At 45.4% G+C, this 26,860-nt stretch overlaps 1 long non-coding RNA gene across 1 annotated transcript; it reads right to left on the reverse strand.

Annotated features, from left to right (window-relative positions):
• Positions 1-3,562: 3,562 nt before the first annotated feature.
• LOC118521851 (uncharacterized) lies at positions 3,563-26,491 on the reverse strand. Its single transcript, XR_004910333.1, has 3 exons — positions 26,406-26,491; positions 4,117-4,227; positions 3,563-3,678 (listed from the first exon to the last, which is right to left on the reverse strand). It is a non-coding gene; the product is annotated as an uncharacterized LOC118521851 (long non-coding RNA).
• Between the last annotated feature and the right edge of the window lie 369 nt (positions 26,492-26,860).

Consider the following 26,860-nt stretch of genomic DNA (forward strand, 5'->3'; position numbering starts at 1 on the left):
TGCATACAGATGCTGTACTCTAGTTAGTGAATTGTTTCTTGCGGGAGTGTGGGTTGCCATTCCGAAACTGCTTTATGTGTACAGAAGAGTTGAACAAGTAAGTAAATGTATTTTAGATAATGAGACACAGATTTCTCACTGTTGGAAAAAGAAGTTGCAAATACAAAAAGGGAAAATGCTAGCATGAAGCTCGTGGTGATGGATCGGAATCAGAGGTCTCATACATACACACAGATAGATAGAGACAGACATAAATACAATTATGTATGTATACATACATCATATATTTCCAAGTTCTGTTTGCAGAGAGCTCCAAGAAACAATGACACCATAGTAACAACGGGCACACAGATTGCCCCAAGCTTGGTTTCTAAGTACCATTCTGCAATAAAAGGAACCAGGGCTTGTTTCAGAAGTAATTGGTTTCAGTGCAGGGGCAGGGACAATGGAAGATGAGCCTGAAGCATCTCGTAGTGCCAGAAAAAAAATTGCTTAGAAAAGAATGAGGCGTATTCCAGAGACATATGGATGTCAATATGTCAAATATGTCAAAAAAAATTGCTTAGAAAAGAATGAGGCATATTCCAGAGACATATGGATGTCAATATGTCAATATGTCAAAAAGACACAGGAGCCAACCTGAAAGAGTTCCTGATGGTCAAAGATGGACACAATAAATAGTGATAGTATTGAATTATAGCCAAATAAAATAAATATGGTTGAGTCCATACTGGTATAAATAAACAATTAAATAAATAAATGGGGGGGGAGTGTATCTCTTCCTTATAGAAGAATCTAGATCCTTCAACAAAATGTAGAAGAAATGAAGGAAATTGAAAGTCATGTTAGAACAACACAGCAATGATTATTTCAGGCAAGATCCATTTTTGGATGCTAAAATTAGTGTGTAGAAGTTTAAGCACATAGAGAATATTTGCAGTCTTACTCGTGGAGAACGTGGTAGACAGCATCTATACAAAGTGATAAAGATTAACATCACCAGAAAGAAAAGACACATAGACATTATACAACCTCAGATATGATACACAGAGAAGGGCACGTTGTTTTTGTGTCATTCTTGCCAAAAATGTATAACCTGGATATAATCAGGAGAAACAGTGAGCAAACCCAAGTTGAGAATCACTCTAAAATATGATGGACCAGTAGTCTTCAAAGTGTCAAGGGCATGGAAGTCAAGGAAAGACTGGGAAACTCTCATGGACTGGAAGAGACCAAGGAGATATGATGGCTAAATGCAATATAGGATCCTAGTTTTCTCAATGTGGATAATTTTACTATGACTACACAAGATGTTAACAATATGGAAGCTGAGTGAAGGGTACACGGGAACTCCACACTAGTTCTGCGCCTATTCTACAAAATAAAAAATTAAAATACAATAGAAAATAAGGAGAGAGGGAGAGAGAGATGTGAGAACAAGAGAACAAAGACATGTAGTGGTCTGGGGACTTTCTCTCAAAAAGAACTATGGGCATCATTACCAGCACATAGAGTTGACTAGAAACAAGTAGAGTAGAAGTGACTGCATTTTGAGTGAGTTACTCTTACCAAAAGAATTGTCAGCCTCGACTTTTAATACAGACTCTGACTGTTTGAGACTTGAAGTTAGCCTTGAGCTGCCACCCTCTGTAGTGGAAAGTGTTTGGACAAACGATTCAGTCCTCAAGGACTGAACTTCACCCACACCCCCCACCACACACTTCAAATGGAGCCAAAGAAGGAGCTCCTACATGACATAGTAAAGGGCCAGGGAGCTACTGCTATCGAGCAGAGCAGATTCAGAGTCTAATCAGAGTAAAATGTGCTCAGATTTTATGTCTGCTTGGGACTGCCCTTCTTCTCCTTCTGGATGGGAGTGTTTCCTGGGGTTTTCCAGTCTCTGTTCCACTGCTCTATGCAAGCGGGGAGGTGTCAAGGACCTTGCCTCTTAGTTATATGTCTCTGGAATAAGAGTAACTATCAACCTGAGGGTGAAAAGTGTAGAATGTGTGAGAAGGAGAGGGAAACAGAACATTTAATGACTCCAAGTGCAGTCTTTTGTAGTCCTCTGAGCTGTGCTTTTCCTTCTTCCAGACACACAGTAAGACGGCACTTTTCACCCCCGTGAGGTGAGGCATGGGCACAGGACTTTGGCACATGGAAGTGAGCAGAAGTGGCATTATTGCTTCTGAGTGCAGGTATTTAATTGGTAGCAGGAGACTCTCCAATGCTCTCTTCCCTGCCCTTGGTGACCTCGATGCTCCAGAAGGTGGCAGCTTCCTCAGCCTGGATCCCAGAGTGATGATAACACAGCAGAGCCCTTGCTGACCTGAGATCGACATGTAATTAGAATGAGAAGTAAAACACCTATTGTTTTAAGTCCTTGAGATTGCGGTGGCTTGTTACCGCAGCATAACCTAGCCTATCCTGACAGCACCACTGGACAAAGAGAGTGGATGACAGGCAGGGAGGCCACACCTGGACGTGTCATCAGGTGGCAATAGTTCAGGTACTTCGATGGCCACCTCCCTCTGCTAGACGGGGAAGCACTTGGCTCTGTAAAGTCTAGGAGAAGAGATATGCGGGCCTGGGTCTGGGGAGGGTTGGCCAGGCCTTTTCATCCACAAACATTTTGCTTTTGAATTCTCCCTTTTGCTAGTGCCTCCACGGCCTTAATGACTATCCAGTCTGTCAGGAACAGGGAAGGGCTGCAGCAAATCTGAGAACACTTCTGCACATGGGTCTGGTCCAGGGGTTGGAAGGATGACTCTCAGCCCTGGGAGTCCCCTGCCTTCACATACTGTGCCTATTGAGTAGCCATGGGCTCAGAGCCTAGAGACCTGGTTCTGGGTCTCGCTGTCCAGAAACTCACCAGGAATGGACTAAGTGCTGCTCTTTAGGCCTCGGTCTCCCCATGTGAATTGAAGAATTGGGGTAGATGGAGACAAAGAAGGTTGGTTGTTTTGTGGGTGTTTGTTTGTTTGTTTGTTTTTGCCTTTATTTTTTGTCAAGAAATTCTTTCCCCCCGAAAAAAAACATAGAACAGAGTGGCTCTGAATCTACTTCCTACCACCTCTCCCTGTCCCCCAAAGACTGGCAGCCTTGCATTTTCTCCAAGGAACCTCTAAAGTGTCTTGGAACACAGTTTAAAAAGCCCGGAGGGCTCATCTAGTTTGGATAGGCTGTGGCTTTTCAGGATGACAGGAACACATTCTGCTGTCAAGTCTCAGGCATCCTGAACTGGTGAGGTGCTATTTAGCTAAGGCTCTGCTGGCCTCTTGGCCCAGAGCCCATGGGATCCAGGGCTCTTGCCCCCTCAATGTTCAGTTTGCACCAGACAGAAAGGTTCTCCTTAACTGGGTTGGAAAGATCAAAAGACACTCAGAGAGAGAATTTTTTCCCCTGCACAACTTCAGGTTTTCATGCCCTAAGTGTTCATATCCAGACCCGCAGCTGAATGTCTTGCACTTTGGGAACAGCTGGTGCAATGTTTTGGAGTCAGACTGCTCTGTGTTCAAATTCCTTAATCAGCTGTGACCTTGGAGGGAAAAGCTGCTTAAGTCTTACCTGCTTCAGTTTTTAGATCTGGAAAGTGGAGTTCCCTATAATAAGAGCAACTGGCCCACAGAACTGTGACAGTTGCATGAGTTCGTGCACGGGAAGACTGGAGATGGGCACCTGGCAAAGAGAACCCACTTGTGATCAGCAGCAGCATCTTCACCAACATGATCACCACACCTGACCCAATGGGGTTATTTCACAGTGTTGTGGAAACATCTTTCTTCCACAGGGCATCTGGAACAACGTGTTCCTAATCACACTCCTCCACCTCCCCCATCCCTGCCCCTCACGGTTCCCTGCACAGGACCAGCACAGATGGGGAAATCAATGAGCGTGCAGTGGACTGAATAGATTTGGCTAAATTGGTCATCTCCAAGATCAAGACCAATCAAGACCAACAATTTCCCAATATGGCCTCCCTCAGCAACTTGCTGATTATAGTAGGTTGAAACCCAGTGGCAGGGATCATGAAATTCCAACACAGGTATTTCCAAAGTGAAAAATATAATGTCAACACCACCAAAAACAATGACAGGGGCCCATTTTAATCCTCACCTGGTTTTCATATCAATGAATAATCGATTGATGTGCTACGGTCCCCACAGGTGATCATTATTTGCATCAGAGTGTAGACATAATCCAAGACCGTGGTGTTTCAGTGTGGCCCTGAAAGAGTTAAGTGAAATAAAGAATATTATCAATATTGTATCAGTCACAGATGAGAAACTACATACCAGGATCAGTGTAATTCATTCATTGGTTTATGGACACCGAGTCCTCCGGGGACTGTCACAAATCCACTTGATGTTCCTGAGTGTGAGATTTAGCATTTGGATCTTTGATTTAGCTGAAAGATGTGTAAAAACTCATGCAGTCAGACAACTCCCTACAGGCGATTCATCTGTGTTGGCTTTTACGTAACAGTTATTCCAATCAAGTGCCAGCAGTAACTTAAGCTCCATAACTTGCCTCTGAATTCACATTTCTGAGACGCTGGAACACGCAGGAACAGTAGCAAGGGCAAGAATGTCCTTCTGGGAGAAGGGAGCCTTCTTGCTCTCTGGTTTCTTTGGGATGGGCAGGCACTGCCTGTTTTGAGGAAGGATGCAGCTCCTGGCTTCCAAGCCTCCAGTCTTGCATAAGGTCAAGTTTCCTACTGCAGGGTGACAGGGGAAGGTGGGAGTGGGAGAACCATGAGCTCCTGGGAGCCGGAGACAGTCAGGGCTTTCAGGGCTGCCCTTGTGGTCCTCGGGGGGCTCCAGGATACACAGCTGCCTGGCTAGCTCAGCAGGGGGGATGAGGAAGATCTGAAAACCTGAATCTGATCAGTTAAGTCAGGTGGGAGACATAACTCTGCAGTTAATGACTTGATGGATATTGGTTCTCACTTTTTCCTCCTCCAGGATTTCTGCCACATTCCTCACCACACCTGCCTCGGTCCAGCTATAAGTCTCGTTTTAATTTCTCACTACCTGTACCAAAAAGCAGGGTGGGGGAAGGCAGAAGGTTGCATCATCTTTGTGCCTCCAGTGAGAATAAAAATGCAAGTGGAATATTCTGTGCACAATTTCAGAGAGATAATGGAGAATTGCGATGGCATAGCTACATGAATGGGCTTCAAATATCATTGTTATTAATAGATGATGTTTTTGATGCACTCAGCAAGCATCAGCAATGGATGGAGAAAGCCCTCCCATAAATGAAACATTTAATCTTCACAGCAAACTTGTGAGAAGACTCACTTACAATCCTCACTTTATAGAAGAGGAAACTAAGGTACAGAAGGGTTATTAAGTTGCCCCAGCTCATGTAGCTGGTAAAATGCAGAGCTGGGCTTCAAAACTGGTCCACTGATCCTGGAGGCCATCCTCACAACGTGTGCGGGCAAGTGACACCATCTCCCCATTGCCTGTCGGGGATTGTGAAAGGGGCAGCAGCATCCATGGCTTGGGGCACTTCACCAGCCTCCTGAGGAAGCGATTCACAGGCAGGTAGCTGTGATCACAGGGCTACAGAGGTGCACACGACCTCTGTTAGGAAGTCTCACATCTCTGGAAGTATGTAATACCTCCAGAAGCATAGACTGGAGAGTAGGGGAAAGAGACAATCTCTGGAGAGATAATGGGTAATAATTTTCCAGCACTGATGAAAGACATGAATCCTTAGAATCAAGAGGCACAAAGAGTCCCAAGCAGGATTAAAAAATAAATAAATTCACAATAAGATATACCACAGACAGAAAGTATAAATAAATTGAAGAAAAAGAGACTGAGAGAAAAAAAAAAGAATTAGTTCAGGTCAAGGGTATTTTGGAAGAGACACGGGGGTTTCTTAGGGGTTCTGGAGCATTTCCAGGCAGCTGCTCTTCCCTCACTGGACCGTGTTGCCAGTGGCTGCTTTCTGCCCCGTGAAGAAACTCGAGGACTCACATCGCTCAAAAGCCAAAACTGAGAGGGGACGGTGGGACTGCAAACCAGCAGGGACGGTTCCCCTTCATCCCTGACAGTGGTCCCATCAGCATGCACCCACGCCTTTGATGCTGCAGGAGGGGAGTGGTGCAGGGACTCAGCCACAGCGCCCCCGGGTGCACTTGCCTCCCCTGTCTCGGGGAGCAGAGCCATGGACGGGGTCAGACAGGAAGCCCCCCTTTCCTGTCAAACACCCGCGAGGGGAGATGTCCATGTAAAGCTTCTGGCACATAGTGAGGGCTCAGTCTGGCCAAAGGAGTGTGTGTTGAGCACCTACTGAGCACCAGCACTCCTTGTGGGCTGCATGCTCTATCCTCAGCACAAGCTTGTGAGGTGCGTATTATCATCCTTGCCTTACACAGCTCACTACCTTGCTGGCAAGGGTCCCAGAGCCACCAGAATACAAACCCAGGCAGAACAATGCCAGGGCTTCAGGAAACTCATTTTCTTCTGAAGGGCGTACAGAGCTGTCCAAGGTGGGAAGAGCAAGCGTGAAGAAATCGCATTTCGGAAAATGAATGGGCATGTTTTCATTTTACATCACAGAATCCAACTCAGCAATGTTTATGGAGCACCTATTATGTATCTGTCCCCTCTGCTTTATGTCTCCAGGGGTGGCGCAGGCCCAGGCTGTCCAGAGATCAGGACAGAGGGGTGAGTGCTGTGTGCGGTGTGGGGAGCCATGTCCCCGGCACATTTCTGTCCTCTGCTAGCCCTGGAGCCGGGACGCTCCGATGCAGTGACTTCTTCAGGCTCTGGTTTTTAAAGAGCCTTGGCTTGAAACTGTTCCATTTGGGAGGGTTTCTCGCTAGCATTTGGTATGGAATTATTACCAAATGCTAGAGAGGAACCCTGCCAAATGCTGTATATCAGCTAAAACCCAAACTCCTAAACAATGAAATATTTATAATAAAAACAGACCCCAGCGAGGGGCACAGACTGGGGCGCCCAGCTGGTGGGGGGCTGCGGGCTGCGGGGGTTCAGTGTGTCTGTCTGCTAGTGCAGGTATAACCACAAGGAGGCAGGCACCAGGTCCGCTGGGTGGGGCCGGGCAAGATCTCTCAGGAAGACAGGAGAAGCGGGGGGGGGGGGGGGGGGGGGGGGGGGGGGGGGCGTGCAATCCACTGGCTGGTGAAAATGCTCATCCTCAAGCCCCTAAAGACATAGCTCAGCCCTCTCCTCCCTGTATCCCTCCTCCCCGTTTCCTAGTTCAGTGACCAGCATTCAGCAGGCACTCAATAAATGCTAACTGCCTGCAAAAACAGGGATATTTCCAGTAACAGCAAAACCTCACCCATCTGGAACCCACAGGGAATAAGATCAAGACAGCTGAGTTTTCCAGAAAGAGCCATAAATTATTTTCATGTAACATTTTCAGATGGAAATATTTCTAAGATGCGGTGCACATTTCCTTTTTTTCTTACTTGGAGAATGTGGAACACCATTAACCTTTCCGTAATGGCTCAGGGAAGCTGCAGTGAACCTCAAATGCTGAGCAGGAGGTAATGTAGCCCTCGGGGCTTGAGAGGTGTGCTGGGGTGTCTGCCCTCCAATAATGGCCTCGGATCATGGAGCTTCCTCTGGTCCTATGGCCTAGTTCCTAGAGATTTTTGGGTTCTTCTTACACAGGCAGGTTTCCAGTTTCCACTCTTGTTGGTGTGGCCACATTGGAAGTCTTTCTCTCGCTTCCTAAGTTACTATTTCTTACTGACTGTGGACCAGAAACCAGAACCCAAGGCTTAATAAAATGATGTGTAGAGTGAGAGTTCATCTGCTTTGATGGACCATCCAAAAGGCCTGAGTTAAGTGCAGAAGCTCAAGGCTTTTCTAGTCAATGTTAAGGCCACTCAAAGCCATTCTTGTATTTCTTCTTGATTCATGGTCTGTCTCAGACGTGGCATGTGACAGGTGGGACAGGAACCACTCTCTATCAGAGATGCTCAGGAAGTCCCGAAGAGCACTGAGGACCAATCCCGAAATCTTCTGCGGACACTAGAATTTGCAAACCTTTTCAAAAGACCTACACTTCTTATGGTCTTTCTCTCTCTCTCTCTTTCTACAACAAGCAAAACATGTTGGCTACTACTCCCCCATTTGGCAGATGAGGAACCTGAAAGCCAGAGAGAGACCACAGAGGCCAGATCGGACAGACCAGTAGGGGGTGATTCAGCTGGAGCCCGAATAAGTCCAGATCCCAGGAGGAAAACGATGCACAGTCAAGGGGACACTCGAGGGGGTGTAATGCAGAGGCTATTTACAGAGGTGTGAGCAGAGCTGAGAGAACCCACAAAGGATGGAGAAGCACCCAGGGTCCAGCAGCTCGGGAAGCCATTGTACTCCTCTTGTGCCCTTAGCAGTGAGCCCAGGGCTGCCACGTGACAGGGACTCCGTACATGGTAAGGGGAGAGAACAGAGTCCCCGAAGACAGACAGAGTCCTGGGAGGGGGGCAGCCCACTGCAGTGAGGGCACAGCTAGAAGGGCCCAGAGATTGCTGGATTGTGGCGTGCTGGGGGGTGAGGCAGACACCCCAAATTCTCTTTCCTCCAGCCTTCCAGTCTCCCGTTGTGAACTGATCTCCAAGCCAGAGGACAAAGGAGTTGGTGGGGGGAGTCCACAGAGGTCAGCCTCCTTGCACCCAGAGTGGGGTGGAGAATGGGAGACAGTAGATTCGGAGTGACAAATGGAAGAATCCAGCACAGGGCTTGCTGCAGACGAGAGTGTCCCACAGCCACCCGGCTCTGAAGACGTTTCCCTGTGGCTCCCCATAGCTACCCCCGGGCACCCATGAGCCCTCCTAGACAGGGTGGCCCAGTCACCGGCGAGCCTGCAGGCTGGGAGGCACCTGCAAGTCTCTTGCCTTCTCTCTAACACGGAGAGGCACATTGTTGGTAAGTCCCTATAAGCGTTGTAGACCTTGTCATCTGCTCCTCAGCCCTTCCTCCCTCCTTCTTGGCCTGCTTAGCTGGAGAGGCTGGGCAGGGTCAAGTCTGGAAATCAGGCACAAGGGCAGCTTGGGACTCGCCTCTTACTTGTATCTTCCCAGATCCTTAGTGTCCGCATCAGGGGAGTGGTGATAATGCACTGACGTCCCAGCTCTGGTGAAGTGGGAGTGAGAAAGCGGATGAAGAATCCTTTGACAAACTCTATGAAACTGGAGGAGTGAAAGATGCTTGGGTCAAGGTCCCCACTGTCTGAGGCAGGATTAGAAGCCATTTAGCAGTGAGCAACCCCCTCCTCCCTTTGAGGGCAAGCGGTCCATGCCTGCCAGACCCGTCAGGTGCTGGCCATACTTGGTGGGTGGCAGGTGCTCAGAACCCACAGCGTGGCCAGACCTGGGCTCTGGCAGCAGGAAGCCTTCACAGCTTTGCCCAAACACACCTGGTGCAGGTGTCCTTCTACCCCCTTCCCAGCTCTCCCCAAATCTGAATCATGGGTGTTCTGTTCGTTTAAACAATTTGCTGATATGCCTACTGTATGAAATTTAGAAAACACTGGAATCTGCCAAGAATAAAAGGTAAATCATCCACAATCCCACCATCCAGAATCACTAGTAATATGTGGGTGAAGTTCCTCCTATACCTCTGTTCTTGGCATAATATATATGTAATGGGTAAGTATGCATAATGTAGGCAGAGCAAAGAGGCTGCAAGGAAATTCTCCACGTGCTACCAGCGACCGTCCTCTGGTAGTTCACAGGGTACACCACAGGTCAGATGCTTGCCTCCGGTAAGAATACATTTCTATGTGCGTGTATAAAATCAGGATTGTCTTGTAAATAAAGTATTGTACCCCACCTTTCTTGCTTTTCCCATTTTCTGTCCAATTAATCATACAATTTTGATCAATGCAGAGTTTCCCAAGTTATAATACTCTCCTGTTGCACTGAACACTGGCATTTTATGGGATGTGGAAATATGCATTCATTCATTCATTCACTCACTCATGCAAGAACCAGGGACTGAGTCTCTGGGAGGAAGCAGCCTGTGCTTACTGTTGAGGACGTAGAATGGACAAAACCCACCTTAGTTTTGGAGAGCTCCTGATTCAGTGCTGACAAGTAGGCTAAGGCCATGCACAGTGGACTCCAGCACCAGGGAGGAGGCACTTGGGGGTGCCCCCAGGGCAGGGCCTGTGCCCTGATTCCACTGTTCTCCTTGTCTCCACAGGGCCTGGAATGGACCTGGGTTATGTGGGTGACCTTTGCCCTCCCCCACCCCTGGGGAACCCTCCTGCAAACTCCACCTTCCCTCTTTCCCCACGTCCAGGTCCTGAGCCCCACTTCTCACTCAGATGTTTCCATGTGCAGGCACCTGTCCACTTCCTAGGCAGTCTCTCATCAGTCAGCGACCTCACTCACAGTGTCAAAGACTTGAATTACAATTTCATCTTTAAATTCCTGAATTATGACTTATTTCAAGTCTCACAGATGCAAAGTTGATCTTTAAGAGATAATCTTTACAAAATACATTTCCTCTATGGATTAGCTTCCAGAATACCAGCTCTGATGTGTTGCATTTCATAATGAAACAGAGCACATTCTGGAAGGTGGTGGGAAAGCCAGCCACGCTATCCATCTGGCAAACATTGTATCCCTTTGTGGGTCTGTCTGGGTGAGGCTCATGTCCCGGGACACATTCTTCAGGGGCACAGTGGGAAATCTCTCCCCCGTCCTCCTAGGGGGTACTTCTTTTTGGGCCTGCTGCTTGGAGTATAACTTGCATTATCTAGAAACTCACTTTCTCATGGCACTCACCATAAAAGCCAGGCAGGTTGTAACAGAAACATCTCAGGGTGTCGACCTGCTGACCTCGGCTCCAAAAGTTGCATCTGAAGGTTAAGTTCTGGATCTACTGTCCAGCATGGTGACTGTATTGTAGTGTAGATTTAAAAGTTGCTATGAGAGGAGAGCTTGATTGTTCTCACCATAACAACCATAACAAAATGGTCACTACGTGAGGTGGGGGATGTGTGAACTACCCTTATTGTGGCAAGCGTTTTGCCAAGTATATGTGCATCCAACGATCACATGGTCCACTTTCAACTTGCACAATGTTAAATGTCAATTACATCCCAATAAAGCTGGAAAAAGTTGCATCTGGCTTCAGGGGTGTCTGGGTGGGGTGCAGTCCAAATGAGTCTTAGTGTGGGTACGGCAGCCCTAGCGGCAGGCCGTGGTTCGTAAGGGCTGTGTTGTGGGGATCAGAGCGTTCTGGGGGATGCAGCAGTAATCTGACCCTTCTGTTACCTTCCAGCAATTTCGCTGAGGAGAGCTGCTGGAGAATTGGACTTTCTTAGATACGCAACTGTGTTTCCACCAGTCCAGATCAGGAAGGCCAACTTCACTGCGGCACTTGTAAAAAGATGAATAAGTAATTCATAAAATAGCCGCCCATAACCCATCAAGCATTCCTCAGATATTAGAGAGGAGAGGCAAAGGGCAAGAGTGAACCCAGATTAAATGCAGCCACAAAATCAAGTTCTCTTTTTAAAATGTGTGACCTGCAAATGCCCACTGCCAAGGAGAAAGAATAGTGTCCTCTGTAAGTGCAGGCCCAGTGCAGCCTGCTTAGAAAAGGCATTTGTGACAAAAGCTAGGTGGAGTTTCTGGAAGACTGGGTGAAAGCACCCAATGCTTGGGACAGCTGGGGAGTTTGGAATGTTGCCATTCTGGACCCACAGACTCAGATCTGACATTCTAGACATTTCACTGGCAGGAAGTGAGCTGGTCACTGTGGCGGGGCTTCTGCATTCACGTTAAGAGTGTATGCGATCCGCAGAAGGGACCTGCACAGAAGCGCAGAGAGATTTCCCTCCACTGGCATGCAGCAGGCATGGGCTTCTGTAGTGCCCCGGAAAGAAATGCCACCAAAATGTCTCCAGGGCCCTGAGCCACTACAAAATAGTGTGGGATGTTAAGTCCTCGTCTCATTCTTATTTAATGAAAAAGTACACATAAAACAGTTAAAATTCACTGACAAGCGTGAGAGCTAAGCATCGTGCTAAGAGCTAACTCATCACTGGGCTCCCCAAAGGAGCCCATGAGGTGGGGTCTCATTTTTCAGATGTGCAGGCTAAGTAACTGGCTTAAGGTCACATGGCTCTAAAGCGGTGGGATTGGCATCTGGATTCAGGCAACCTGACCCCAGAGCCTGTGTTCAGCCACTCTAGGGGACTCTCCCCACTTCTCCTTTGGAGCAATAGTAAAATCCTCACCGATGGCATAGATAGCCCCCAAGTGAGCAAAAGAAGAGAGGTTATGGGAGCAGAGTTTCTGAGTGGGCAGTTGGCAGGAGGGCTGGACCAGGTTCCCGTGATGACTACATCCTCACTAATACAGGTTGGATGTGTTCTGAGGAGCAAAGAGGAGCAGAGATACAGTGTTTCCTTTGAAGCCAAGAAGGTCCTGTTTGTTCCCTGCTGGAGACCGAGGGACATATCTGGAGGTCCCTAGAGCTGAGAGGTGAGCCTGGGGACAACGGGAACCTGCTGAAAATTAGACAGCGTGACGATAATCAGAAGGCCAACCTATCTGCCGCAATGTGATGTGCCAAAGTGTTAACATTCTTTTATGTGCCTGTAAGACACGTCCTAAAGCCTCCCGAGTGCACATGGGCAAAAGGTAGGAAGAGACAGGAGGGGGGGAAGTATACGATGGGGCAGCCTTTTTGGAAAGAAAGTTGGCAATGACTGGGAGGAGCCTCAAAACCCTCCATATCCAGACGCAAACAAAGATTTACCCATGGAAATGCTCTCTCCAATACTTTTGAGAGAACAAAAAATTAGAAACAATTTAGATGTTCCAAAAAAAGAGTTTGTTTAAATAAATTATGTTGCATCCATTTGATGGAACACTTTGTAGCCATAAAATCATGTTTTCAAAGAATATTTAATGACGTGGGGAAATACCTTGTGCTACAAGGTGTTAAAAACCAAAATTCAACTGAGTATTGAAGATCTAATTGGCTTTATTTGATGATTCATGAGCTGGGCAGCATCCCATCTAGGAAATAGAAAGGAGCTCTGAAGAGCTGAACAAAATGAGAGGCTTTTATAGGCAGAAGGGGCAGGAACAAAGAAAGAGTAGATTCCCTCTTCTTTCTCTGGGGGACAAAGGGGTCTACCAGGTGGATTACCTCTCTAGTGCTGACCAGGAAATTCCAGATGGACTGGTTGAGGATTTATTCCTGGGGGAGTTTGAAACTGTAGTAAGGTTAGGTATTAAATTAAATCTCGGTTTGCTGATGTGGGGGTTAGCACAAGTGACTCCATTTTGGACCAGCTATCTCTTTTTAATAATCTACCCCCCCCCCCACCTTTGGTCAGACTCTGCTTAACTGAGAGATGTGATCAAAATGTAAGACACCACTCCCGGCTACCGCTCCAAAGTTCTCACAGTTTTGGCTGATCCTGTGTGGTATTCACAGGTCACGCTGTTTGTTGAACCTCTGTGATATTTGGAGGTCACGACTTTGGGTTTACATTTTTTTTTAAAGATTTTTATTTATTTATTTGACAGAGAGAGAGACAGTGAGAGAGGGAACACAAGCAGGAGGAGTGGGGGAGGGTGAAGCAGGGTCCCCGCTGAGCAGGGAGCCCGATGCGGGGCTCAATCCCAGGACCCTGGGATCACGACCTGAGCCGAAGGCAGACGCTTAATGACTGAGCCACCCAGGCGCCCCTGGGTTTGCATTTTTAAGTTGGTCATTCTGTTCATTCCTTTTCTGATGCTCCAGTAGGGAGATCATTTGCTTGGTGGTTAGTAGCTGCAAACATGCATTTGAAGCTTTTGAGAGAATACAGCCCACCAGGGGGACTACTATGATTATTATAAGCAGGATATTCCCAATGTCTGGAGTGCACTTTGAAACCATGGTCCCCAAGACCAAATCAAAATCAAATAAGTCAAAGAAAGACTCTATTCAAGGAGTCATCTTTTTTAAGCCAAGTAGTTTGCTCAGTGATCTTATTTAAGTAAGTTTCAACTTCCCCCGAAGTATTAACCCAGGTGTAGCAGGCGGTGCTGGCCACAGCAGAGACACTCTCTTGCTCAGCTGAAAGATAATTAAGGACAGTCGTTAGCAAGAACAATTTTGGCCAGAGAGTCTAAGGATTTTTGTTGGGAAGCTATGGTTTTAGCAACAGATTTCACAATAATTTCAAGAGTTAAAGGAAAAGTTCTTTATCATAGCTTCAGAGGAGCAGTGATCTACCAAAGGAAGCTAATTTTAAATCAGGAATGCCTCCTGGTAATTCCCTTTTGAGTCTGTGACTCAGGACTGGAAGGGTGACAGCCATGGAGGCCAGCAAAATTTAGGGGTCTGTAGACCACACAGGCAGTTTTATTCTGATTACCCTTGCCTTGTGTCCCCTTTTATGTCAGAGCTTGGATGCAAGTTTCCCTGGATTTAGAGCTGTTAACCAGAGACGGGCAAAAGGACTAGGTGCTTCTAGCATCATGGACAGAGACTGGAGTTTTTGATGGCAAATCCAGTGGTCTGAAAGTGCCCCTTAGTAATGGCCAGGGAGATATAAGCGATGGTGTTCTCTCTTCCAGGCCAATGCCAGAGTAAAGGAAAAAAAGAGAAGAAAAAAGGGTTTCATGTTTAGTTAAAGTTTGAAGTCTTGATGAGATGTCTTGGGTAGAAGTCTACCTTGATGTCAGCTACTTCTCTTCCTCATCAATTTGATTTGGAGGCCCCCAGCATCTGCACAGGACCAGGTGTCGGGTGGAGCCTTCTTTAGCTGTGAGAGGTATATCGAAGTGTCTAGTCCTTGAAGTTGGGCTGCCATATGGGGAGTGAGGAGGACTTGGTATAGTCCTTTCCAAAAAGATTTAAAGGAAGTCTTTGTTCTTGCTGATTTCAAATCAGAAGGTGGGAGAAAATTGGAAATTTTAGTTTGGAGAGTCATAGCCAAATATTTATTTGAGGAAACTAAAAGAATTCAGGATTGAGTCCAGTTTATACAGTTTTGTATATAACAAAACATCAAAGACAATTAACAGGGTTAGAATCTAACATCTACAAAGTGAAACACATTTTTTCTCTCTACAATTACCTCCATTTTTTCCAAAGATAATCACAGTAAAACTAATTTGCATTAAACTCAGCCTGATTATTTACATAAGTGCAGCAAGAATAGTCATTGACCATATAAGCTCTTTTAAGACTGTTTTTCTGGAACATTTCATAAGGAATCTCAGATTGAACTCTTAAAAGCCCCAAGGCCAGGAAGGTAAGCTAAGGACTTGCCATCATGTTTTTTTACCTGCAGTAGCATTCCAGTATATTCCAGTAATATAGTTAATGTTTTCAATTGTGCCCTATTGCAAGAAGAACAGATTCTTATTGAACTTATGCAAACAATTAACTATATTTCTGTAAAGAAACCTAAGGATTTCTAAATTCTGGAGGGACCAGGTAGGGAGAAAAAGTGAATGTTTCATCTTTCTTTACAAAGGTACACTGTAATTGCTGTAATTCATAGATAGCTTAAGAGAAAAGGTTTCCTTAAATCTGGAAAAACAAAACATTAGAGAACCAGTTATGTTTTCAGACAAAAAGGCATTCTCCTCATTGGTCTGCTTGAATCCAGTTTTTCCATTAGTTCTGGAAATTTTTACCCAGTTCAGTTTTATGATCTTAAAGTTATCAGAGGCCTGTACTTGTCAAAGTCCTTCCCAGGAATCTTACTGAAGATGAAGTCCTGTTGCAGGAACACTTTTGCAAAAGCATTAGAATAAAACAATAACTCTGTGAATATCAAAACGACTTAAACCATGCCCATTGTTAAAGATCTGATACGAGTTGGTTACAACGAATTTAACAAGGAAATTTAGTTATTTCTGTGACACTGAACATTGCAAAATGATAATTAGAATTATGATAATATTATCCCAGGCTATATCAGAATTTAGGAATTTCATATTATTTCTGGAACATTTAGAACATGTACCTACACAAATACAACAGAAAGAAAGCTTAGTATTACTTCTTATTTGATAGTGTTACCCGTGTCATTTAGTATATCAAATAAACCTAATTTAGCATCTCCCTTTTTATAAGGAGAGAAAACAAATTTTTTGAGATGGTCCAGGGACCCTCTGGAAAATCCCAAAGTTATTTTGGGGGCAAAAAGACTTCATTTAGAGTTTGATTTTAGGAAGTTTGTCAAAAATATCAAAAGGTTTAAAAACACTTGGTCAAACAGTATCATAGCTCACTGTGAGATGATACTTAGTTATCTACTGAACCATAGTGACAATTAAAGACTTCTCAGGTTGTAAAATTAAAAAAAAAAAAAAAAACAAAACCATTAGCTGTTCTAATAGAGAAGACTTAGTTTTGTCAAGTAATCAAGAACCTGATGATAAAGTTAAAATAAAGCACAACAAATTATTTTGGTAAGACACAAAATCTCTGCTTTTTAAGCAGATTACTTAAAAGGCAAATAAACTTTTACAATCTGCTACCAAAAGGAAACCAAAAGTCCAAGAAAACTGTGCCCTTTTAACAGAGAGAAAACATTCTAATTTTGTACCAGTGTACTTTTATATTAAAAACCATCTTTTTTTAACATAAATTTATTTCATTCTTAACCAGCCTGACCACACATAAAGTTCCTTTCCCAAGACTCCTTTTCCATAAACCTTCTACAATTTTTTCTTATTTTTTTTCTCTTTCCCATTCTGAAATAACCAGTCTCACTTTAGAACAAATATTTCTTTTCTTTCTTTTTTTTTTTAACAAAAATGCACCTCCATTCCTCATACCTTCTTTTACTGAAAACACACATCCTACCTTCCCTGCATATGAAGGCATTTCTTATTATTTCTAGTAGCTTTAATTATACATATTAGAATTTTTAACCGTAAAAACCTTAATTTTTAGTGAAATAAGCAAACAACTGGGAACTGTCCTTTACATTAGCATTCTGTGGCTTGATGTTATAAACGTTATAAATACTTTTTATAATTTTTAGAAACATATGCTTTCTCATAGTAAATTTCTCAACATGGCACAAAACGTGTTTACTAGTAGACCCAAAATATCTTCAGTTTCTCTGTAAAGAAAGCCAAATGTGGACAAGCCCATTTTTGTAATTAATTTTTGTGTGTGTTTTATCTTATTTGGAAATGATCTAGATTTTTAAGGACTATCCATTATTTAAATAAACTTGGCAAAATTTTAAGGTTTCAGGTTACCAGAAAGATTTGGGAAACTATTTTAAAAAATTACCCAGAAACTTTTATCTTGCTTACATCTATTTAATTTACTTGTTCCCCAAAATTAAATTTAATTACTTATTAAAGTTTCATCATACCGTGTTATTTTACTTGCTGACAAATTTTGTAACAGAGATAACATGAACTTATTTGACTAATAAACCCAGGAAGAATAAAAATTGCATTATATTCGATGTTGATAACTCTAAAGACATGTCTATTTTAATTAAACCAACCAACTTAAACAACAAACTTAAATTAACTTTAATGCCAAATATTTTCTCAGATTACATGAACCTGAGAAGTATTTGTTAGTTTCTATTCTATGTCTGAGAATCCTACGAATCCTTAATTCATGTAAGTGCTTAATTCTCTTCGACCCAATTAAATAGGTCTCTTTTACAAATTGATTTTAGTAGTATCATCCAGAGGTAGAAAATATTACACATCCATAACATATATACATAGAGAGATACACACACTCAAACATATAGGCAGACACAGAGACCTTACAGCTTCCCTTTTAAAATTACTACTATGAATCACATACAATAATACAAAACTCACTAGTGATGAAAACGTTGACTCTAAGTTGTTTTTCTGGTAGATGAAATAAGTTTACCTGCTCAGATGGCTAAAGCTTTATACTAATAATATTTGTGGAAAAGGCATTTAAAATATTTTTCCTCTCCCTAAGTTTTAAATGACCTTTCCCTCTGGGTAAATAGTTTCATTTTAGCTTAGGGGAGGAGGTCTAAAATAATTTCTATCAGGCTCTGAATATCAGCTTTCAAACTGGCCAATTTCTGACTATAGAGCTACTTAAAACTCTTTTTAAATATCTTGCCAGTTTTTAGCTGGAAATAGTAAATATTTCTGGCAGTACTGAACAACCCCATGGACCCGAGAAGTTCCCAAAGAGGATGCAAGAGATAATCCATTTTTCTCTCTTTGCTAGGCACTATACGCAGATATGTGGGGGAGCTGACTCTAGTAGGAAATCTCACCCTTGACTGGCTTTTGCCAGCTTTCTCAGGATCCCCTCTGTAGGCTCTGGTATCTGCCAGAACTTGGCAATGTTCTTCACGAATTATATTTTAGTTTCCCTTGTCTGTTTAAGGGAACTACATAGCAGTCTACCAGAAAATCCCTCAGAGTCCTGTCAACTCTAGGAGGAGCCCATATGGGGAAACTCTTTTGAGGGTAGACATGCGGGTGTCTGCAAAAGCTACACCTAGTGGATTTCTCTTTGTGGTCTTGTGGTCTCTTCAGAGTGGGAAGACAGTTTAGACACAGGGTTATTAGAATGAGGACTCAAAGGAGAGGGTAGGACGGTGCAGTAGGACTTAACGACAATCTTACAGTCTTGTTTTAGGTACCCCTAGTGTCTTTAATGTTTTACAACAAATCTTTCAGTGAAGTAATTTTGGAATTGCTAAAGCCTTTTGGAGGCTTCTGCATGCAATTAAAATAGGTACCCCATTATGTTTGTTTGATTTTGGAGCCCTTGCTTTCAAGTGCACTTCTTAAATGATCTTATCTAATTGGAACGTTCCCCATAATTGTCATTGTAATGACAGGTCATTTTTAATAAGATTTTGTCATTTTTGTGTAGATATTTACAGCTTCCAGAACCATAGCTCTTAGACATAAAATAGGCAGGTGTGTTGGAAGGTGGTCCGCTCAACTCTTTGGAATTTAAGGATCCCATTTTTATTATTACTTATTTATTTTTTCAGCTAAGCCTTTGGGTCTCTTGAAGCTAAACTAACACCCAAAAGGGGATGTACCTCTGAGGTTGGGGATTGTGTGGTATTTTACAGTGTACCTCATTGTGTGGGAATTTTCTTGAGTTTGGCGGATGACCTAGTGTCAATCTAATCCATTCCATGACCAATTTATCCCAAAATGGGAGTCTTTGGGTTAGGTGATGAGTCCTCTAACAGCTTTTTAAATGTTTGACCCATGTCCACCAGTTTTGCAGCCACTTCTGAGATTCCCATTAGCAACAACCTTTATCTACACAAAACAAGACAAATAAACATGTGCACCTTAAGGTATCAGCAGTACCCAGGAGATGTTGCTGAGTCTTGGCCAAGAGAAGACCGTGGCACACCACCAGTGATTTCTGTGGAGCTTGGGACTAGAGAAAGGACTGAATCAGGAGACTCAAAAAGTACTGTGGACTATGGGCGCCTGGGTGGCTCAGTTGGTTAAGCGCCTGCCTTCGGCTCAGGTCATGATCCTGGAGTCCCGGGATCGAGTCCCGCATCGGGCTCCCTGCTCAGCGGGGAGTCTGCTTCTCCCTCTGACCCTCACCCCTCTCATGCTCTCTCTCTCATTCTCTCTCTCAAATAAATAAATAAAATCTTAAAAAAAAAAAAAAAAAAAAAAAGTACTGTGGACTGGACTGGGTTTCCAAAAGGGGAATTACAGACTAGAAAGCCAAGTAGATTGGGAACTCAACACAAAGAAAGCAGAGCCCAGAACTGAGAGGAACTGACCCATAGCCCTTGGAAATGGTGAGAAGGACAAAACACTCAAGAGTTCACAGGATCATGCCTGTGTTTCTCATTGTCCCTGAAGCCATTGGAAGTCTCCTTCAGTCCCACTGCTGCCACCAAATCTGTTAAAAAATGAATTCAGCTGAGTATTAAAGATCTTATTGGCTTTTTAAATGATTAATGAATTGGGTAGCATCCCATCTAGGACACAGAAAGGAGCTCTGAAGAGCTGAACAAAATGAGAGACTTTTAGAGGCACAGGAAGCAAGGATAAGGAAAGAGTAGATTACCTCTTCTTTCTTTGGGGGGTAGATTACCTTTCTTTCTTCTTTCTTTGGGGGACAGAAGAGTAGATTACCTCTTCTTTCTTTGGGGCACAGAGGCAGATTACCTCACTAGTCCTGCCAGGAAATTCCAGATTGACTGGTTTAAGATTTATTCCTGGGGGAGGTTGAAACTGCAATTAGGTTAAGTATTAAGTCTTGGTTTTCTAATGTGGGGCTTAGCACAAGTGACTCCATTTTGGGCCTGTTCTCTCTCTCTCTCTCTCTCTCTCTTTTAGAGATGGGGGCAGAGAGAGAAGAGAGAGAATCTTAAGCATGCTCCACACTCAGCATGGAGCCCAACATCCACAACCCTGAGATCATGACCTGAGCCAAAATCAAGAGTCAGATGTTTAACTGACTGAGCCACCCAGGTGCCCCAGGTCTGTTGTCTCTTTTTAAAAACAATGGTTAAAGAATAAAAGCAAGACACAGAATTGCTTATAGAGAATGATCCAAAATTTGTAAAAAAAAAAAAAAAGGAAATGATATGCAAAGAAAAATGCTTGGAAGGAAATACACAAAAAGCTAACAGGGTGACATTAAGGGGGATATAATAATTTTCTTTGTATTTTTCCATGTTTCTAATTATTCTTTAATGTGAATCAAGGGTTACTTTCTATTAGAGAAGATAGCATTGATTCTTAAAAGTTGCAACTAATTTCTAGTGTTGGCAACACATTTTAAGCAGTGATGTTCATATATTCATTCATTCATTCACTCAATTAGTCAATAAAGGTTAAAAAGTACCTGATATATGGTATGAATTATTTAAGCATTAGAACGAATTTCTTGATTAGTTCCAGCAAAATTCCCTCATACCCCATACGTGCCAGGGTCTGGGCTAGGCCTGGTGTCTAGCAATGAAGCAGGCTTGATGTCTGTCCTCTGGAATCTCCTAGCCTTGGGTGGGGAGGGGAATCCCACAAGCAGAGCCTTAGATGGTCCACTTTGAGTGGGCAGCTAGAACCTTGAGAGGTCCACAGATTGGGACTCTCAGAGTTAGAGGAGGGCTGGATAAGCTGCATGGATATAACTATGTCTCAAATGCTCACCAAAATGAATAAATTTGTCCTTAGTCACTAGTGCGGCTTCATATTTGCCTGCCCCCACCCTTAGATGCCAGCCCCCCAATTTCTACTCTGCTAGTTGACTTTCCCAGGCACAGACTGCAGGATACCCTGGAAGATTCTTGAACCCTCAAGAAGCATGGGTGCCAGTGCAGATATAGTCTGCCAGAGATTCCCCAGGGATTTAAGTAGGCCACCCGTGAGCTACTGCCATCGCCCCCAAATGACACCATCTGGTTCAACTTTATCCCCCTCTTGGAGCCTGGAACTTTCAACATACATTTGACCCTTAGCACATTCCCTTCCTCCCATCTTCCTTCTCTGATTCCCCAAGATCCGTAAGACTTAACTTAGACCTTTGATGGACTCAGGATTTAAAATGAAGTCTCTATAGTGGTGTTACTTCCCAGGCTGAACCTCCTAGTCCCCTGGCTCACTGCCCAGCCTGACTTCCATGGTCTGTGTCCTGGGCAGGCCCAAGGGAGGCTCACTCAGGATTCTGAGTGTTGGCCAGAAGCAAGGGACTTATTTTTTTGCCTTAACTTGGTCATTCTCATTTGTTCCCCAGTTGTTTCCTTGCAGATGGTGATAACCCTCAGTATTTACCCAGGGAAACCCTGGGGAATCATTCTTGCTAATTCTGTCTGACCCATATGGACCAGCTCCCATCCATGAGCCAAAAGCTATACAATATTCTGTATAACTACATTTCCCCAATATTTGGTCCCTTTTGTTTCTAGTGGCAAACAAAAGTTATATCTCTTCCCAAGGTAAAATTAGGCCTGAAAAGCGGAACTTTGAAAAAGCAGGGACCAAGTCAGGGCTGTGTGTTGCATGGTGGACACATTTATAACCTGGGAGGAGAATAATAAAGGCATCCAGGACATTTTAAGAAAATTAGCCCTTGCATTCCCACCAGTAGGTTTATTTCATAACTTGATACTTTGTTTTAATTTGCAGTCTTAAAAGTCCCCCAAATTTAGAGATTATGGGCTATCTAATTGACTCCTCCTGTGCAGGTAAACACAGCACAAGCCACATTTGGACCAGGAAGTCCGCTAGCTTTATGGTGCCCCACTCCTCCAAACCCAACTCATTGATCATAGCTGTTGCTGATCAGTGCAGGGCCCAAAGTTGATGCTCAGTGTTTGCCCAGGATATTCCAGCTCTGCAGTCTTGCAAAGAAGCAGGAATGCAGTGTTGTAACTGTATCCAATAGTGCTCTGCAGATCTTCTTGGCCTTTGACTAATTTATACAAAGATACCATGAAGACATCCAGGTTGGTCCTACTTTAAACTATATGACTGAGGTAGGAAAATTGCAATTATAAATAAATTACCATTAACTTGTTCTTTCAGAACATGACCATTCACTTGATGAAAGACGTCCAGGGAGAGGCCTTAAATAACTAGCTGTCCCAATGCAGTAAATCAGATTCAATTCACCAAAATTCAATTTACAAATATCTTTTTTGGGACAGAGCTATTATGCAAAGCAAGGCACACCTGCAGCTTTAAGAGAATTTCGGCAAGTTCGCTGGCTGCTCGTTTGCTGGGAGGAGCACCAGGAGCCCCGCTTAACCCCCCCCCCCCCCGCCTCCTCCCACCCCACACACCTTGCTTCAGCCTTGCTTATGAGTTTTCTGATCCCTAGTCCAGGTATTCCTTCTTTTTGTCAGATGCTAAGTGTATCAGGCCTCATTCTGTGGCAAGTGACAGAAAACCCAAAGCAAAAGAAATTGAGGTAACAGTGGGAATTTACCAGGTCACAAAACGGAAAGATGCAGGAATGGGGCTGGTTTCAGATGTGGCTGGTTGTAGGGCTTAACACAAGCAGGCCCATTTCTCCATTTCCGCTCTGCTCTCTGCTGTGTGGACACCATTCTCAGCCCTCCTTGGTGGCCTCTGCCAGTTCTCTGCTCTACTCTCCTGGCGTGGGCGTGGGGACCAGACCACAGCTGTCCCGCAGCTGGGGTCTATTTAAAACGAAAATACAAGATTCACTCTGATTGTACCAGCTTAGGTCACATGCCTATTCCTGAACCAATTACAGTGTTCAGAGAGCTAGGATGCGTGGACGAGCTGGGATCCGAAGCAGGAGCCCCAACCAGATGCCCTCAGAGTTGGGGAGGAAAGGCAGGGGCTCCTGCTAGCGTAAGGGGCTTGCTCTGCGAGGACAAACAGATGTTGCCATGTTGACTTCTTCCTTCTGTTGGAAAGACCAGAAGAGGTATATGACTTTTGGGGGGGAACTTTTGGGAGAGCTGCACTCCAGGTCTTTAAAGGGTATGCTTAAAAGAGGATGCTGGAGGAGGTGAAGACAGCCCGATTGGCCCGTCCATGGCCAAGGACCATGGCAGAATAGCCATGTAGGTCAGCTTCTTCCCCATTTCTCCTTATTCGGGAATCACCTCTCCCACCTCTCATGGCACACCTCTGAACCCTGCTCTCTGGGGAGTCTTTGAAGGCTCATTCACCCTGAGGTGTCCACAGCTGAAAAGGCTGCTCCTTTGCCTCCATGGAGAGAGATGCCTGACCTCAGCAGCAGAGAAAACCGTTTAGGGAGGGGAAGGAAACCTCATGGTTGAACCCCAGGCAGGCTTTCCCCAGGAGGAAAGGAAAGCACCTGGTCAGTGGTGATGACCTTCTGGGCCACCTGCAACTGGGGAGCAGGGACTCTCCATGAGAATCCAGTTGGGGCCATGGAAGTGTCCAGACCAGCTTCCCACTGAATACGTGGGCCTCTACAGATCTCTTAGCATCTTCCTTCTGCTTGAAGAAGGTGGACCTGAAGGAGGCTACTACCATTCTTCTAGAGCCACTGACTCTCTGTGATCATAAGGCTTTACAGATAATAGGAGGGTATCTTTATATGGTGTGGAAACTGAGGTCTGGGGTGGGAGGACTTGGGTCTGGTCTACCCCTCCACTCCAGAGCCCAAGCAGCCCTGCTGGATGCTTTCCCCTGTGCATCACTCTTTTGGTCACAGGCAATGGCCATGTCAATGGCTAGTTCTTAACCTGTTGATACCAAGAGAAAAGTCACAAGGAAGAGAATAGCGTGGGGGAAAAGCAGAGCAATGTAGAAACAAAACCAAAATGAGTACTGTTGCCCCAGGAAGCACAATTCTAAAGCAGTAGCTGGATAACGTTTTATGAATCAGTCACTTTTGATAATCCAAAGACAGAGGTCAGAACCAATCTATTTGGTGTGAGAAGTATTACTTTCAAAGGAGGCATGCACAGAAGCCAAGCACTTACAACAAGGTGCTGATCTATCCCAACGCAGTGCAGCTTCTAAGGCCCTTGCTTCTGAGCTGGTATAGGAGTCACCAAAGAACTCGGTTTTTACCCTTGACCACCATCCAACTAACTTGGCAGCCCAGGCTCCCAATGACTTCCATCAGTTTCAAGAAGTCAGAAAGCTGGTGTCATCTTGAAGAAGACACTGCAGAGTGGAAAGCCCGGGACAGAGTACCCTGGTGGGTGGCAGGAGTGGCTGTCCAGCCAGAGGGCTGTGAGCACTGGTGAGTGCAGGGCTCCTGGATGCAGGGTGGGGCCCTGGGAGTCTCTGCTTACACTCCAGCCACAGGGGTCCAGCCGTGGCCAGGCAGGTCGGTGGCACTGAGAAGTACTCCAGAGTCTGAGAAGGAGGAGAGGAAGTCAGCGAGGAGAGACCTTCCGGGCAACACAGAGCTAGAGGATAAGGGTGGAGAGGCCCAGAAATTCTGGAGAAGGGGTAAAGGATCTAAGAGCCATGGGCTGTGGAAGTGGCCACTAAACACTATGGGGGAACTCCTGTGCTTTAGTGGGACGCAGGTAGGCGTCAAGTGTCGGTCTCTGCAAGACTCCAAGCCTCTGGTCATTGGCCAGCGCCCCTTGCCTCTCACCTTGACTCCCACTCCCAAGGAGCTCTGCTGCCCAGGGAGGTCGCCCTGCATCGCCCCAAGGCAGCCAGCGCGAGTCCTCGGGGAACGCAGAGCGCACGGGCGCCGACAGGGGGCGCCGGCGAACCCCCCGCCGGAATCCTCCGCGGGGCTCAGGCCGTGGGGCGCGGCCTCCAGGTGGTGGGCGGTCGTTGCCGGGTTGGCTCAGGCCAGCTGAGCCGCACAAAATCTCTGCGGCCTCTGAGCGGCCGTGCGCACCAGCCGAGGTGCCCCAGGTCGCGTGGAGCGCGGCCCTCCTGAGATGAACGGCCTTGGAAGGCCGCGGGCACCTCGGGCCTGGAAGACGCGCCCCGGGCCAGGAGGCCACCACTCGGGCCCAACCCCAGTGGGCACTGCGGTGGGCCCGAGGACCGTGCCAGGACCCGCGGCCCGGCTCCCTACCTCCCACGGCCCATGCGGGGCCGGCGGCTCGAGGGTTAAAAGGCAACTACCACCCCCATTCTCTTGGGGAGAAAGTGCCTTTTCTCCAAGTCCATATGGCCACTTCCTTTCGACCTGCTCGGCCCTGCTCGCCTCTTTGTCCGAGCTGTCACTTATAAAGAATCACTTGACTTACAATAACAGGTTCAAAAGACGACAGAGTATAATCAGTTGATCCACGAAGAATTGAAATAAAGAACACCCCACTGCTCTGGCTATCATTCCCATAGAGATAGTGATATCATTGATGTGATTGCGATGCTAATTTCTATACAAGTAAAAAAAAAAAACAACCTTGTATTTTGGAATTTGTTCAAAGAGAATTTCAGACACATCAGATTGGAAAATGCGAACTGAATTCCTAAACTTTTTGGGGTAGGCAGGGGATGTTTTTTTTAACAACACTGCAAAGATTTGAGGGGACTTTAAGAATCTCATAGAACTAGCTGGTTGGGGGAAACACTCTTTCCTCCCTCCCCAAAATCCTGGGCAGAGAGAGACAGACAGATAGATGATAGATTAAGATCGAGAAAGCCCTGGCGTTTCAGGACAGAGCCCGAGGGTGCAGGCAGCGGTGACCAGGCCGGGGGCCCACCTACGTCTCCCCTTGGGAGCGGGATCAGAGGCAGTGAGGTGCCAGCGGGGTCCCGCCTGTACCTGAGCCTCTAGTCCCGCCGCTGCCTGGCTGCTCCCCTGGCCTGAAGTTTTCCCGCACCCAACCCCACTCTTGCCACTGAGTGCCTCCTTCCACAGGATGCGGTGGGGGCTGGGGAGGCTGTGTCCTGCTTTTTCTTTATCTTTGCTTTTTATGTATTGTGGTGCCCTGGTTTAAAACCCACCAGTCCATCTTAGGGGAACTCAGATCAGGCAGGCTAGAACAAGTCTTACCTGAATCAATGTTTTAAGTGTCCCTGTGGCTTGGCGTTTTGAATAATCAATCTGTCTCCAACGCTTCTTAATCATGCACAACACAGGCCTTTCTCTCTCCCTCTGTCTCCCTCTCTTTCCCTCTCTCTCTCTCCCCCTCCCTCCTCCCTCCCTCCCTCTCTCCTCCATTATTTGTCAACTCTTTTGGATCCTGTCTTTCTGCTGTTAACATGCCCCAATGTCACATGCGAGTCTTTTCTTTAAAACAAGCTCCTCATTGGTGTATCTGGATACTTCTTTTATTATTATTACTGAATCTTTTTTTCCCATAATGACACCAGGATCATTATATAATCCCATAACAAAGAGGCTTTTGAGGCACCAGCTTTTGTCAACTCTAGGACAGAGAATCCATAATTGCATTATTCAGCTTTTTCCCCCTTCTTTCCCCCTCTTCCTTGCTTCACAGAAACCCA

The sequence above is a fragment of the Halichoerus grypus genome, chromosome 15, assembly GCF_964656455.1.
Source record: "Halichoerus grypus chromosome 15, mHalGry1.hap1.1, whole genome shotgun sequence".
NCBI classification, from domain to species: Eukaryota; Metazoa; Chordata; class Mammalia; order Carnivora; family Phocidae; genus Halichoerus; species Halichoerus grypus.